At 41.4% G+C, this 12,678-nt stretch overlaps 1 long non-coding RNA gene across 3 annotated transcripts; it reads right to left on the reverse strand.

Annotated features, from left to right (window-relative positions):
- Positions 1–1,897: 1,897 nt before the first annotated feature.
- LOC121193244 lies at positions 1,898–7,110 on the reverse strand. 3 transcript variants are annotated; one of them, XR_005895266.1, is made up of 5 exons: positions 7,049–7,110; positions 4,329–5,881; positions 4,051–4,162; positions 2,381–2,525; positions 1,898–2,277 (listed from the first exon to the last, which is right to left on the reverse strand). It is a non-coding gene; the product is annotated as an uncharacterized LOC121193244 (long non-coding RNA). The 3 variants fall into 3 exon arrangements; XR_005895265.1 differs by having other exon boundaries at positions 2,392–2,525; positions 4,051–5,881; XR_005895264.1 differs by having other exon boundaries at positions 4,051–5,881.
- Positions 7,111–12,678: the final 5,568 nt, after the last annotated feature.

A 12,678-nucleotide genomic window follows, 5' to 3' on the forward strand; every position in this document is an offset into this window, starting at 1 on the left:
TCAGACTCTGAACATACATGAGTCTGTAAAGAACAAAGCGACACACTGACTAACCTGATGATTCCTTGTCCTTCCTCTCAGGCCGGTGCTCTCTGGAGGAGGAAGAGGTTGGGTGTGAGTGAGAGGGACTGTGTGAGCCGGAGTTGTAACAGAGTTGTACACTGTCCCACTTTGTAGACGCTGTGCCTGCTCTCTAGCCTGTGATCTACCTGTGCAGTGGTGGAAGCGAGGGAGATGGTGAGGGGAGTAGAGCTTCCCATGTGGCCTGTGGGGATGGGAACCCACCCTGTGTTTGTTGTGAGGAGGACTGCAGAAAGGACAGAGCTCACCCAGCATGCCATGCTACAGAGTTCTGACCCCAGGTTACAAGTTCCCAGACTACTTGTGCCTGTTTCTCACATACCAGGATGGCAGGGAGACAAAATAATCTGAAGGTCAAAAAATAGAGATAAAGTGTAAGTTGTGCTCGGAGGCACAACATATAATATAATAATAAATATAATAAATTGACATTACAATTCCCCCTTTGGCCATAAAATGGCCACAGTAAAGTATATACAAATTTATCATATCATCAGTGACTACATTCCTTTGGGTTTAAGTAGACACATCATTAGCTGATAAATGTTAAAATATGCATTTAGCTGTTTTTGTAGGACACGGAGGTCCTTAGGTTGATAGCAAGCTAGGAAAAATACAAACACTCAAAACATCAACATCAATATCATCATCATCACGAGTCTCAGCCAGAGAGGCCATCTGGTATGTGACTGACCTATCAATAGACCTTACATTGTTGCTCTTGTTGGTGACACAGAGCTTTACTCTGTAGTCACTTCGTTGGAGCTTGGCATGCTGCTGGTGGAGGAGGGCGCTCTTTCACCCCTCACTCTTATATTGCCGATGGTTCCACCGCAGCTGCAGGTTAGGGGCAGCGCACGGCGTACACCCCAGTTGTCTTCCTCAACGTCTGGATGAGTCAATTTTCCCTAGACCATTATTCTGGGTCTAAATAATTTATGTCGCCTCCTTTGCTTTGATTCTCTGGTGGCTGGTTGTCGGCCTTTGGTTCAGGAACCCGTTTGCAGTGGCTGGCGCGTACCCATGCGGTCTTCTCTGCAACCTTTACAGCTGTTTCAGTGCTCAGCAGAACCTGGAACGGGCCCTGGAATCGCCTTTGTTTCCAGTGACGGCGTCTGTGATCTTTGATGAGAACCCAATCTCCAGGCTGCAAGTTGTGGAGGAGTGCTGTGGCTGCAGATGGCAGGGCACATTTCACCTTTGAATGTAATGCTGATAAGGTTGTAGACAAATTGGCACAGTATCTCAACATAGCATCATCACATGCACCTGTGGTAAGGGGAGGGTGCCTAACTGGACCTACACCTGTCTGAGGGGGTCTACCAAACAAGATTTCAGATGGACTCAAACCATGTTTGTTTCTGATTGGCGTGCGCATGTGGACAAGCACCAGTGGAAGGGCTTTAACCCACGAAAGAGTGAAACTGGTCTTTGGTGCATTTAGCAAGTTTTGCTTTAATGGTGCCATTTTCTCTTTCAACAGCACCTGCACTCTGTGGATGATATGAACAATGATGACGTATGTCAAACCCAAGATAGTCTGACACTTCTTTCAGGGCTTGGTTGACAAAACCTGGTCCATTGTCACTGCTGATGACTGAAGGAATTCCCCAATTTCAGTTAGTAGTGCTTTTGCCACAGCTCCAGCATCCTGTTTGGAAGAGGGGAAACTTCAACCCATTTGCTGAACATGTCAACAATTACAAGAGAGTATCTTTTCCCTTCACTTGGTGTTAGTTCAATGAAATCCATCATTAAATGTTCAAAGGGTTTGTCAGGAGGTGGATGACCAGCAGGTGGCATATGAATAGCCCCTGATGCGTTGTTGGCTGCACAAATGATGTATTTTCCTGCAAAAGTCCTGTGCAGAAAATGAAAAACCACGTGTGTACCATGATGAATTAACAGCAGCACACATTCCCCCTTTGCCCACATGGTCTCTCCCATGGGACAGTTTTGCATAACAGTGGAAGAGAGGACGAGGCAAACAAGGTTTGTTATCTGGACCAGTTCACACTGAGTCTTTAAATGTGGCACCTGATTTTGACCAAATGGTGCGTTCTTGAGGAAAGAGACTGCAGAACAGAAACATCAGCAGATGAGCAGGTGTCAGGAGTGACAGACAACAGCAAACAGTTAACTGTGAAAGGTGAACCAATGCAGCTGCTTTAGTGGCTGCATCTGCTGCAGAATTTCCTGTAGAAATAGAGTCATAACTGTTAGTGTGAGCTTCACATTTAATCACAGAGATGGATGCTGGAAGGAGGATGTCATGTGGTGTCACTACTGCAAAACCCACTCGAGCAGCACCTGTGTCCACGTTGCAGGACGCCGAACCATCCACAAACAGCTCCATGTCTGCATTTGGTATGACCTGAGTAGAAAGATCTGGTCTGGGTGTGCAAACTTCAGAATCTGAAGACAGTCATGTGCTTCTCCATCTGCTGCAGTTGGGGGAGAGTTGCTGGATTAAGTACACTGCATCTTTTGACAGTAATGTTAGGCATATCAAGCAAAGTAGTGTGATATCTTAACCAGCGCTGTGCAGAGAGATGAGAGGTCTTCTGTGTGTGCAGAATGTGAGCAACAGCATGAGGAACCATGTATGTGAGTCAAATTTCCATAACCTACAATATCACGTGATGCAACCACAGCCTTCTCTGCCACAGCTACAGCACGCAGACAAAGAGGGAGACCAGCAGCAACAGCATCAAGCTTGGTGGAAATATAAGCTACAGGTCTCAGTCTACCCCCATGCTCCTGTGTCAAAACAGAGGTCATGTATCCGTCCTTCTGGTCAACAAACTGAGTAAAAGGAAGGTCAGGGTTTGGCAGTCCCAGTGTGGGAGCAGCCTGCAAAGAAGCCTTTAAGTCAGTGAAGGCTCTGTCAGTTTGGTCAGTCCAAGTCAGTTTGTCATGTGCACAAAGATTGTTACCATGAATCATGGAAGAGAGAGGTGCCTCTCTCTCCGAATAATTTGGGATCCACTGCATGCCTAAGAAACTCATCATTTGCTTTTTGGTGGTTGGTTTTGATACAGATTGAACTGCTTCAATACGTTTGGGAGAGAGCGATTTGCCCTCTGCTGTGATCACATGACCCAAATATGTAACACAAGTCTAAACAAACTGCAGTTTTGACAAGCTAGCTTTATGGCCATTGTTTGCTGGATGTTTTAGCAATGCTATTGTATCTGTTTTACATGCTTCCTGTGATGGACTACAAATCATCAAATCATCAACATACTCTAACAAGACAGAACCTAAAGGCAAATGGAGGCTCTGTAAACTGTCACGCAGTGCACTGTGGAATACTCCAGGACTTTCTGAATATCCCTGTGGACAGCGAGTCCAAGTGTAGCCCTTACCATCAAAAGAAAACGCAAACCTGAATTGACTGTCTGGATGAACGGGAACGGAGAAAAAAGCATTTGCAAGATCAATGACGGAGAAATGAGTGGCATTAGGTGGAATTAATGACAGAATTGTATGTGGATTTGAAACTTGAGGCGCGCGCGGATATATTGCAGCATTTACTGCTTGCAAATCTTGCACATATCGCCACTCAGCGGGTTGATCTGCGTCTCGGATTTTCTTAACCGGACAAATTGGTGTTCTGACAGGGGAGTCATCGCACGGGACTATAACTCCAGCCTTTAAAAGTGAATCAAAAACAGGCCTGATACCATTTAACGCTTCTGGTTTGAATGGATATTGTTTCATGCATGGTCTGTAATCTGATTTTCGGTGAACTACAAGAGGTGTGGCTCCCTCAATAAGCCCCATGTCATATTTGTGACGCGCCCACAAACAGGGCGGCACCTCAGATAGTTCAGCCATGTCAACTGATGTGTCATGTAAAAGCATGAAAGGTGTGGTGTGTGTATTAGGAATCAAACAAATGTAAATTTTGTTTTATATACATCAGCCCTTTCGCTGTACAGTGTTCTGGGATCCCCATTTATGGACCTGAAATCAGAGAGGGTCTGTTGTCTGCGGAGCCATGGTCCCATATCCTGCCATGTCCAGTGGGCAGGTTTCGTCAGCGACACGTGTGGGGACGCACCATCAAACAGTTCATCTTGTGAATGAGAGATACAGAGACAGCAGCAGCCTTCTTTGTCCAATAAATACATGTCATATTCAAATTTCTCCTCTGTGCAGTTAATCAGGTGACATGTCCTGTAGTGTGTGAGCAAAGCTGGTCTTCATTGCAAACAGTGTGTGTGTGTGTGTGTGTGTATTACCTCCTGTAGTCTGTGAGTCAGTGTTGCTGCGGTCAGATTGCTCCTCTCCTCATGCCCCGTCCTGCCCTCACTTTGCAGCAGTTGTAGTCTGCACAGAGCCATTCTTCTGTGGGCAGTCTTTAGCCCAGTGTCCTCGCTGATGACAGTCAAAACAGATGTTGGGGTCATATTGCCAGTGTCCACCTCCACCGTATTCACGTCCGCGGCCACGTCCTCGTCCGCCAGCCACAGGCTGAGCACCCCTGTACATGGTTAAGGCTGCCGTGTGTAGATCCTTGTCAACTTTGTCTTTCTTTCTCCTCTGTTGAGCCTTGATAGCGGCCTCAGCATGTACAGCGTGTCGTCTGAGATCATTTAATGGAGCTTTGTCCCCATATGTGTTCTCACCCAGCTGTGGGAGTTCTTCTCTCAGCTGTGACACAGTCCTGGTCTGTAAAGCATCAGGTTTAGACGTGGTTGAATCAGGGGGTGAGGATGATGTTGGTGGAGGTGATGATGTTTCTGCTAGACGTCTGGAGGATCCTTCTGCTGTTCCCAGACCCCCACCAGGCTCATGTGGCAGTGGAGGTGCGGTCGGAGGGCAGGCGTTGAGGTTGCGATCCACCTTGACATATTGACTCACAAAGGGAACAGAAGGACAAAGTGTATTAGTTTTTGTTTTTTCCTCTGTGAGGAATATGGCATGTACTTTTGTGTTTGTTTCTTTTCCCTACATTCTGCTTCCTCTAGCCACACTTTCATTGCTCTTTTGTTCTTTTCAATCTCCAAAGAAGTATACAACATGTTAGTGTGTCCAGATTGTTTTTTTCCCTCTTTTTGTGTCTGTGCTCTTAATCTATTCCTTCTTTCCCTCTCCTCTCTCCACATGCTATATGCCTTCCAGTCTGCTTTAAACTGTTCATGCTTCTCTCGTTTACATTTGGACTGAGCTGCATGCTGCTCTGCACTTTTTTTTCTTTTGCCTCCAAACATGTCTTCAGTTGGTCCAATTGTCTCAGGCTAAAGCTGCCATTTTCTGGAAACCCCAAATCAACCCATTATTTGAATTGATTCGTGCTTCCAGGATTTTTCTCCATCATTAGTTTTATTATTGGTGGGAGGATTTTGGGAGTTGGCTCCACTCTGGACATCTCCTTACTCTGACTTTTACCCAGCCTTTACCTCTGATTATTTTGTCTCTTGTATTTACAGAATAAACTGGTCCACTTTCTCAAGCAGATACACCAGAAATCCTCAAATACTACAATAATAACCAAGACACGTCTGTCTGCAAGTGCTTATGCGAGATATACCGGTTTCCAATCTGATTAACTCTGCAAACTCTCACAGGCAACATCAAAACACAGGCAACATTAAAACACTCACCGTGTGTGATACTTTCCTTTTAAATCCTCCGGGACTGGAGCGATGACTGGGCTCCGTCTGAGGACAGCTTCTCACCCACAGGGAGGAATCTTTCTTTGCAGCCGGCTTTCTGTCTTTCCAACAGAGTCCAGATGACACATCCAATCCCATCCTCGTCGCCAAGTTTGTGTTGGAAAAATACTTTTCTCCTGATGAAAAGTGAAATAAAATTCTTTAGACAGTAATTGTCTTTTGATGTTTTATTATAAAATAAAGTTCACAGAGTAATCAATTTCTGCAGAAAGATCAGAGCTCAAGCATCACCAAATGCTACAGAGGTCTGACCCCGGGTTACAAGTTGCCAGAGTAGACCAGGATGGCAGGGAGACAAAATAATCTGAAGGTCATAAAATAGAGATAAAGTGTAAGTTGTGCTCTGAGGCACCGGAGACATAACAGGTGTCTTGACAGTAAACAAAGTACATTAGGCCACTACAGGTCATGTTGTATGTACTTCACCCAGAATTGAATACACAAGTTTATGAGAATATACGAATGCATGATAAGAGAGTATATGGTTATATGATAAATTGACATTAGACTTAACACTTTACTTACTATATTTTCTGTTAATATTTTCATAAGTGTTCTTTTTTAAGGATTTGTGTTATTTATTTATATGTGTGCCTTAAAGTCGGGAGTCTGCAAATTGTTATGTTCGCATAATAACAATAAAGACTCTTGAATCTTGAATATGTTTTTATTTTTGTATAGCTATTTTTCTAATTTATCTAGTGTAACACTGTGGGCCTAGGGAGCACTACAATTTCAAAACCTGTGTATGACCTATGGTTTTGACAATAAAGCTGACTTTGACTTTGAAGGGTAAAGTCGTTAGCGCTAGCTTACAAGTGCTCGTTACATCAACGTGTGTAAGCTAGCGCTAGCGACGTTACCCCTTCTCATGGGTCTTGTAAAACTACTCATTCATTCTAATTTTTGGATAACACAAAGAATCAAAGCAAACGTATTGTGCTTCTTAACAGTTGCTAGATCAAGTGCTACAGCCACTGATGCTGCAGTAAATATTTAATGTTAAGTAGGACATTTAGAGAAAGCGCTAACGACGTTAGCACTAGCTAACGCGCTATCTACACATGCTAACCTCTGTGGTGTCTGTTGGGACCGACTCCCAGCAAAATAAATAAATAAAAAAGGCAGTGTCATTTCAGCTTGCTCAGGAGTATTTGAATTGGCAATCTGAAGACATACGGTTAACCTGAAACCTTTCGCCGACAGATGAGGCATACGGCATAAGACCTAAAGACCTTACTAAATAAAAAGCCGATAAAATGTTTCAGTTTGCAGCAACTTACCTTAACATGACAGAGCCAAAAGCTTTCTTCCCGCTTTCAACGTGTTTGCGGCCATTACTGAGCACGTCTTCACGGGGAAATACGCATGTCACACAGCCAAGTGCTGCCACCTAATGTCGGGCATCGGTGTCAGGTTGTGAGGACGGCTCTTCATCACTCATACTTTCTCAGGCTGATGACTTTAATTACTTTATTCCCTAAAAAGTTTTATTAACTAAGTGTAACATAGCAGAGTCAGCAAAGTAAGCACACATCAGTTAAGATCACTCATTATTTTAAGCTATATTAACAATTACATTTTACAATTTTCATACCTACGCTCTTTGCTCAATATTCAGAATTCTAGTCTCAGTCTTGGCTCCAGCAGCTTCATTAACCTCGTCATTCCAAAAGCCTGCACCTCCTTTGGTTGCTTCTCTTTTCAATTTGCTGCCACAAACGACTGAAATCTCTTACAACAGCTCTAAAACTCAGCTCTTTAATACCATTCTCTTCTTTTAAGAATACACTACAAACCATAATCCACGATCCTTGTACTTGTTTTTAGTCATTTGCCATGAACCTCACTGGATATATATGCACATATTACACTGTCATTTTGATTGATATGTATTGAATTTGTACTGTGATCCTTTGTCTTATCTACTGGATTGTGTCTGTGGCCAGATTGTCACTGCAAATGAGAATTGGTTCTCAATGGACTTACCTGGTTAAATGAAGCTGAAATAAAACCCTACTATATATGCTACTGTATATATGTGTGTTTATTTTTAACACTTGTGGCCATTCATCAGTTTATTCCATTCTTTCATACACCTTTCTGCTGATATTGATGGTTAACACAATTCTTGAAATGAATCCACTTTTTAATGTGCAATAAAGGTATTTATGAAGCTCTTGCTCTGAGTTTGTTGCTGTTTCTTTTTCATACCTTATCTGGTTTGCACTCTATTGTAACCATCCAAGAACACACTGATAGAGGTTTTTCCCACAGTTTGTAATTAATTACAAGCCCATTTCTGTATTAGCTTTAATCAGCTACATAAATAATAGAAATGTTGATTGAATGTTGCTGTCTATATTGGAATGTCTGCTTTCCTCATGTATTCTGTCCTGGCTGACAGATAGCGAACAAATAAAAAGACCCAGTAGATTTTTCTTACTGCTTTACTGACTCTTCTTATGACTTTTGTAAAACTGAAACACAAATAGATACACAACATGTTACAAAATAATTTTCACATGCTACAGTTCACTTCAGAACACACAATGAGGCTAAACAACAAGGTAAATTAGCTATAATGGCTTAACTAGCTTCTTGCTAGCGCTTAGCTGAGCGATTAGCATGTTTTCTTAAACTTAAAATAAACATCTCAAACACTGCCTGAAATAAGACCCCAGTGCCACAAACAAACAAACGAAATGCATTCACTCATACCGTCGGTTCATTCCAAGGCTCGACAATTAACTTTGTGGTGGAGCACTCTAACATCGTCACACACACCAGAGTCCGGCAGAAAAGCTGCAGTACGCAGAAAACGTCACTAGGTGGAGCTCAACCCCACACAACACAACATAACTTTATTGAAAAACTGACAAAGTCAGAACATCATGTGTCTTTTGTACTTGTACCAATTTTAATGACACTGAAAACATTAATTCACCAAAGCATTTTAAAGCACCAAAGCAAAACCTGATGAGTAGTTCATAGAAAATGAACTCAGTGCCATTACTGTTGGGGGTTACAGTCCATTTGAAATTCAATATAACTGTGACCACAAATGAATAAGGCACATTAAATATGTGTTCATTTACAATAACTAGTTGGGAAAAATAAAACTGATGTTGACAGTTGATACAATTGTTGAAATGAATACAGTTTTTAATGTGCAATAAAGGTATTTATGAAGCTCTTTCTCTGAGTTTGTTGATGGTTTTTTTCATAACTTATCTTCATTTTGTTGGCACAGATGGTTGAGTTTTCAGTGTCACATTTTGAATAAGACTCAAGGAAAAACATTTTAGCTGAGACATGGTGGATCACAATGAATCACATGTGGCATCTTGTCAGGACAGGTGCATGAATGTGAGCTTCAGCTGTGGATGATCATGTATGAACCTACAGTATTAAATGAAGTCATACATGACAAATGTTCAAATCAAAGTGTAGAGCTGCACTTGATCATTTTTATTCTTTCCACTGCCTTTGGAATGCTTTTGAATTTTTCAACAATCTGACTGATGTATCAGAACACCCCTACACTTGCTGGGATTTTCACTCTCAACAGTTTGTAGAGTTTAACTGTGAATGTAGTCAAAAGCAAAAAAGCATCCGGTGAGCAGCAGCTCAGAGGAGGTGTGGCTCATGACGTCACCATCTCATCTGCCTTTGATTCCCAGGCAACGGCTCTGGCGTCACTACGGCGGCAGCCAGATGATATAAATGAGGAGCCTTCCTTCACTGACTCAACGTTTCTGAGGAGGTAGGGTCAGCTTTGGTGGGGGTGCGTCGCCGGTGTCTCAGGCTACCAACGTCTTTGCTGGGGGCATTCAGTCGCTTTCGTTCCGCTCATGCTGCGGATCCTTACTGATAACGGTTCATTTTGAGCGTCTGTGAGGTTAATATCCAGGAGAACTGAATACAGATGTGACCCGGGCCACCAGACCAGAGGTCCTCCTCTCTATCTCCCTGAGAGAGAAACGGAGAGTTTTTGCTCTCTCTTTCTCTCTCAGGGAGTGAGAGAGAGAAACACAGAGAGTGATGTTTATTTAAATTTCGATGAATTGAAATGGAAATAATGTATGTACATTATTAGAGTTTTTGCCTCTCTGTGTTTTCTCTCTGGGTTCCTCCTCTCTCTCAGGCAGAGAGAAAGGGAAGAGCAAGAGATCTCTCTCTTATCTCTGTCAGGCAGAGAGCGAGTTACACCAGAGAGCTTCCCCTCTCTCTCCTTGAGACAGATAGAGATCGAGACGTTTTTCCTCTCTCTTTCTGTCTCTATCGATGGAGAGGGAGGGAGCGAGATGGAGAGCATGTCCTTCTCTAGCCCTCCTCAGCGAGAAACAGAGGAGGGCTAGAAGGATTTGTGCTATTCAGAATATTTGTTCTATATTTCATTTGTATATTATTCTTTTATTTTTTAAAATTATTTTAAAATAATAAAATTATATTGTTTTTATTTTATATCATTATTATCTGCTGTTGTTATGTATGATTGTGTATATTTTTGCCACTTTTATGTATATAGAGTATATTTATTTAATTTCTGATAACTTTAATTTCTAAATTGTTTTGGCAATGTTGAGTTGGAGATTGTTATAATATAAATATTGTTATAATAAAACATGGCAGTCCGTGGGTTAGGGTTTAGGGTTAGAGTAAGGGTTGGTGGGGCGCTCGGAGGAGGTCTTGCCCAGGGAGTAATTCAATGTAGAACCTCCACTGCGTAACGCTAACCCTCTTTCTCCACTGAAAGAGAAAGAGAGAGAAGAACTCTCTCTTTCTCTGCTTCTCTCTTTCTCTGCTTCTCTCTATCTCAAGTTCTCTGCTGTTCTCTCTTTCTCTTCCCTCTGCAGAGTTTTTTCTCTCCTTCTCTCAGAGAGTTCTTGTCTCTCTGAGAGAAAGAGAAAGTTTTTTTTCTCTCTTTTCCCTCAGTGAGAAAGAGTTTTTTTCTCTCTCTTTCTGTCAGAGAGAGTTCTTCTCTCTCTGAGAGAAAGAGAGTTTTCTCTCTCTTTCTCTGTAAGGCGCTGTATAATTAATGAATAAATTGAATTGAATTGATGGCAATAAAATAAGAGTTAGAATGATATCCTCCATCATCTCTGCCCTTCATTTTCATACACTAGATAAGATAAGATAAGATAAACCTTTAATAGTCCCACAATGGGGAATTTACACTGTTACAGCAGCAAAGAGCAGATGCAATAGCGTACAGGCACTCAGAATATACAGATAATACAGATAGAATATAAAGACTCCAAGAAAAAAATGACTTATTAGAGGAAACAATAATAATAAATACTATAAACAGTATGGCCAAAGTGACCATGTGCACTGTTTGAACAGTAAGAGAAATGAAAAGAAGAAAGGCTGCACATATAGCACCAATTTTAAGTCTAGAGTCAAGAGTATGTGTGTGTTTTGTGTGCATGTGGTTTGCTCAGCACAGTTGGTTGTAGTTCTTTAAGTGGAAGAAGAAAATATCCTCTTGAATCCACATCAGCAACTTGCCATTGAGGAAATATCCAAATTACAAGTAGGGACGTTACAGGCCATGAATGAGGCAAAGTGGTAAATGCAGCTCCAAAAGTCACAATTGGAAGAATCCAGATGGCGCAAATTACAAAGTGTGGATACATTACAGATAGCTGTTACTGTAGTATGACTGAGGTGTACCATGTTGGAAATAAAGCTCTTTAAGATAAGAAAGATAAGAAAATCCTTTATTAGTTCCTCAGTGGGGAAATTGCATTTAGCAACAGTAGGGATACAGTACAGTAAGTAAAATATAAGTAAGAGTCCAATATGGCCAGAACAAGATTAAATAAACACTATTCCAGTAGCAGAATAACTAAGAAACTAAACTAAGAAAAATAGCTGCTGTATATACACAAATAAATAAATAAATAAATAAACGAACGAACGAACGAACGAACAAATAAATAAATAAATAAATACGGTATACAGACAGTATTAGATGACAGTATTAGTAACAATCAGTGTGGAATTCAGCCCAGCACAGAGTATCATTGTGCCTTCAAGGAAACTTTGCTGGAAAGTTTTCAGAAAGACAGAAAAAAGAAGCAAAGAAGGAAAGAAAGAAAAGAAAACATAAGCTCAACAAAATATATGTGTAGTTTTTTGCAGCCTGGTTTAAGAAAATCACATCAACACACACACACTCACACACACACACACACACACACACACAGTTGTGCTCATGAGTTTACATACCCTGACAAAATCTGAAATATTGTCCATTTTTCAGAAAATATGTTTGATCATGCAAAAGCTTTTCTTTAATTCAGAGTTAGTGGTCAGCCAAAGTTATTTATTATCACATAATTATATTTGCTCTTTTTAAATCATAGAGACAAGTTGAAACACCCAAATGGCCCTGATCAAAAGTATACATACCCTTGAAGTTTTGGCCTGATACTATGCACACAAGTTGACACAAACAGCTTTAAATGGCTTTTAAGGGTCACTGTCCACACCTGTCACCTGTTTGGCTGTAATTAGTGTGTGTGTATAAAGAGTCAGTGAGTCTATGGGCTCCTGACAGACACCTGCACATTTCATCTAGTGCTGCACTGACTTTGCTGGATTCTAAGCCATGGGGAAAGCAAAAGAACTATGAAAAGACCTACAAGAGAAGGTATTTGAACTTTAGAAAGCAGGAAAACGATAGAAAAAGATATCCAAACATTTGACAATGCCAATCAGTAGTGTTCAAACTCTGATGAAGAAGTGCAAAATATGGGCTTCTGTTGATACCAAGCTAGGTAGAGCAAGAAAAACTTCAGCCACAAGTGCCAGGAAAATTGTTGGGGATGCAAAGAAAAAAGCCAGAAATAACTTGAGCTGACATATAGGCTTCTCTACAGAAAAGTGCTGTGGCTGTTTGAAG

Source organism: Toxotes jaculatrix, chromosome 14 (genome assembly GCF_017976425.1).
Source record: "Toxotes jaculatrix isolate fToxJac2 chromosome 14, fToxJac2.pri, whole genome shotgun sequence".
NCBI lineage: Eukaryota > Metazoa > Chordata > Actinopteri > Toxotidae > Toxotes > Toxotes jaculatrix.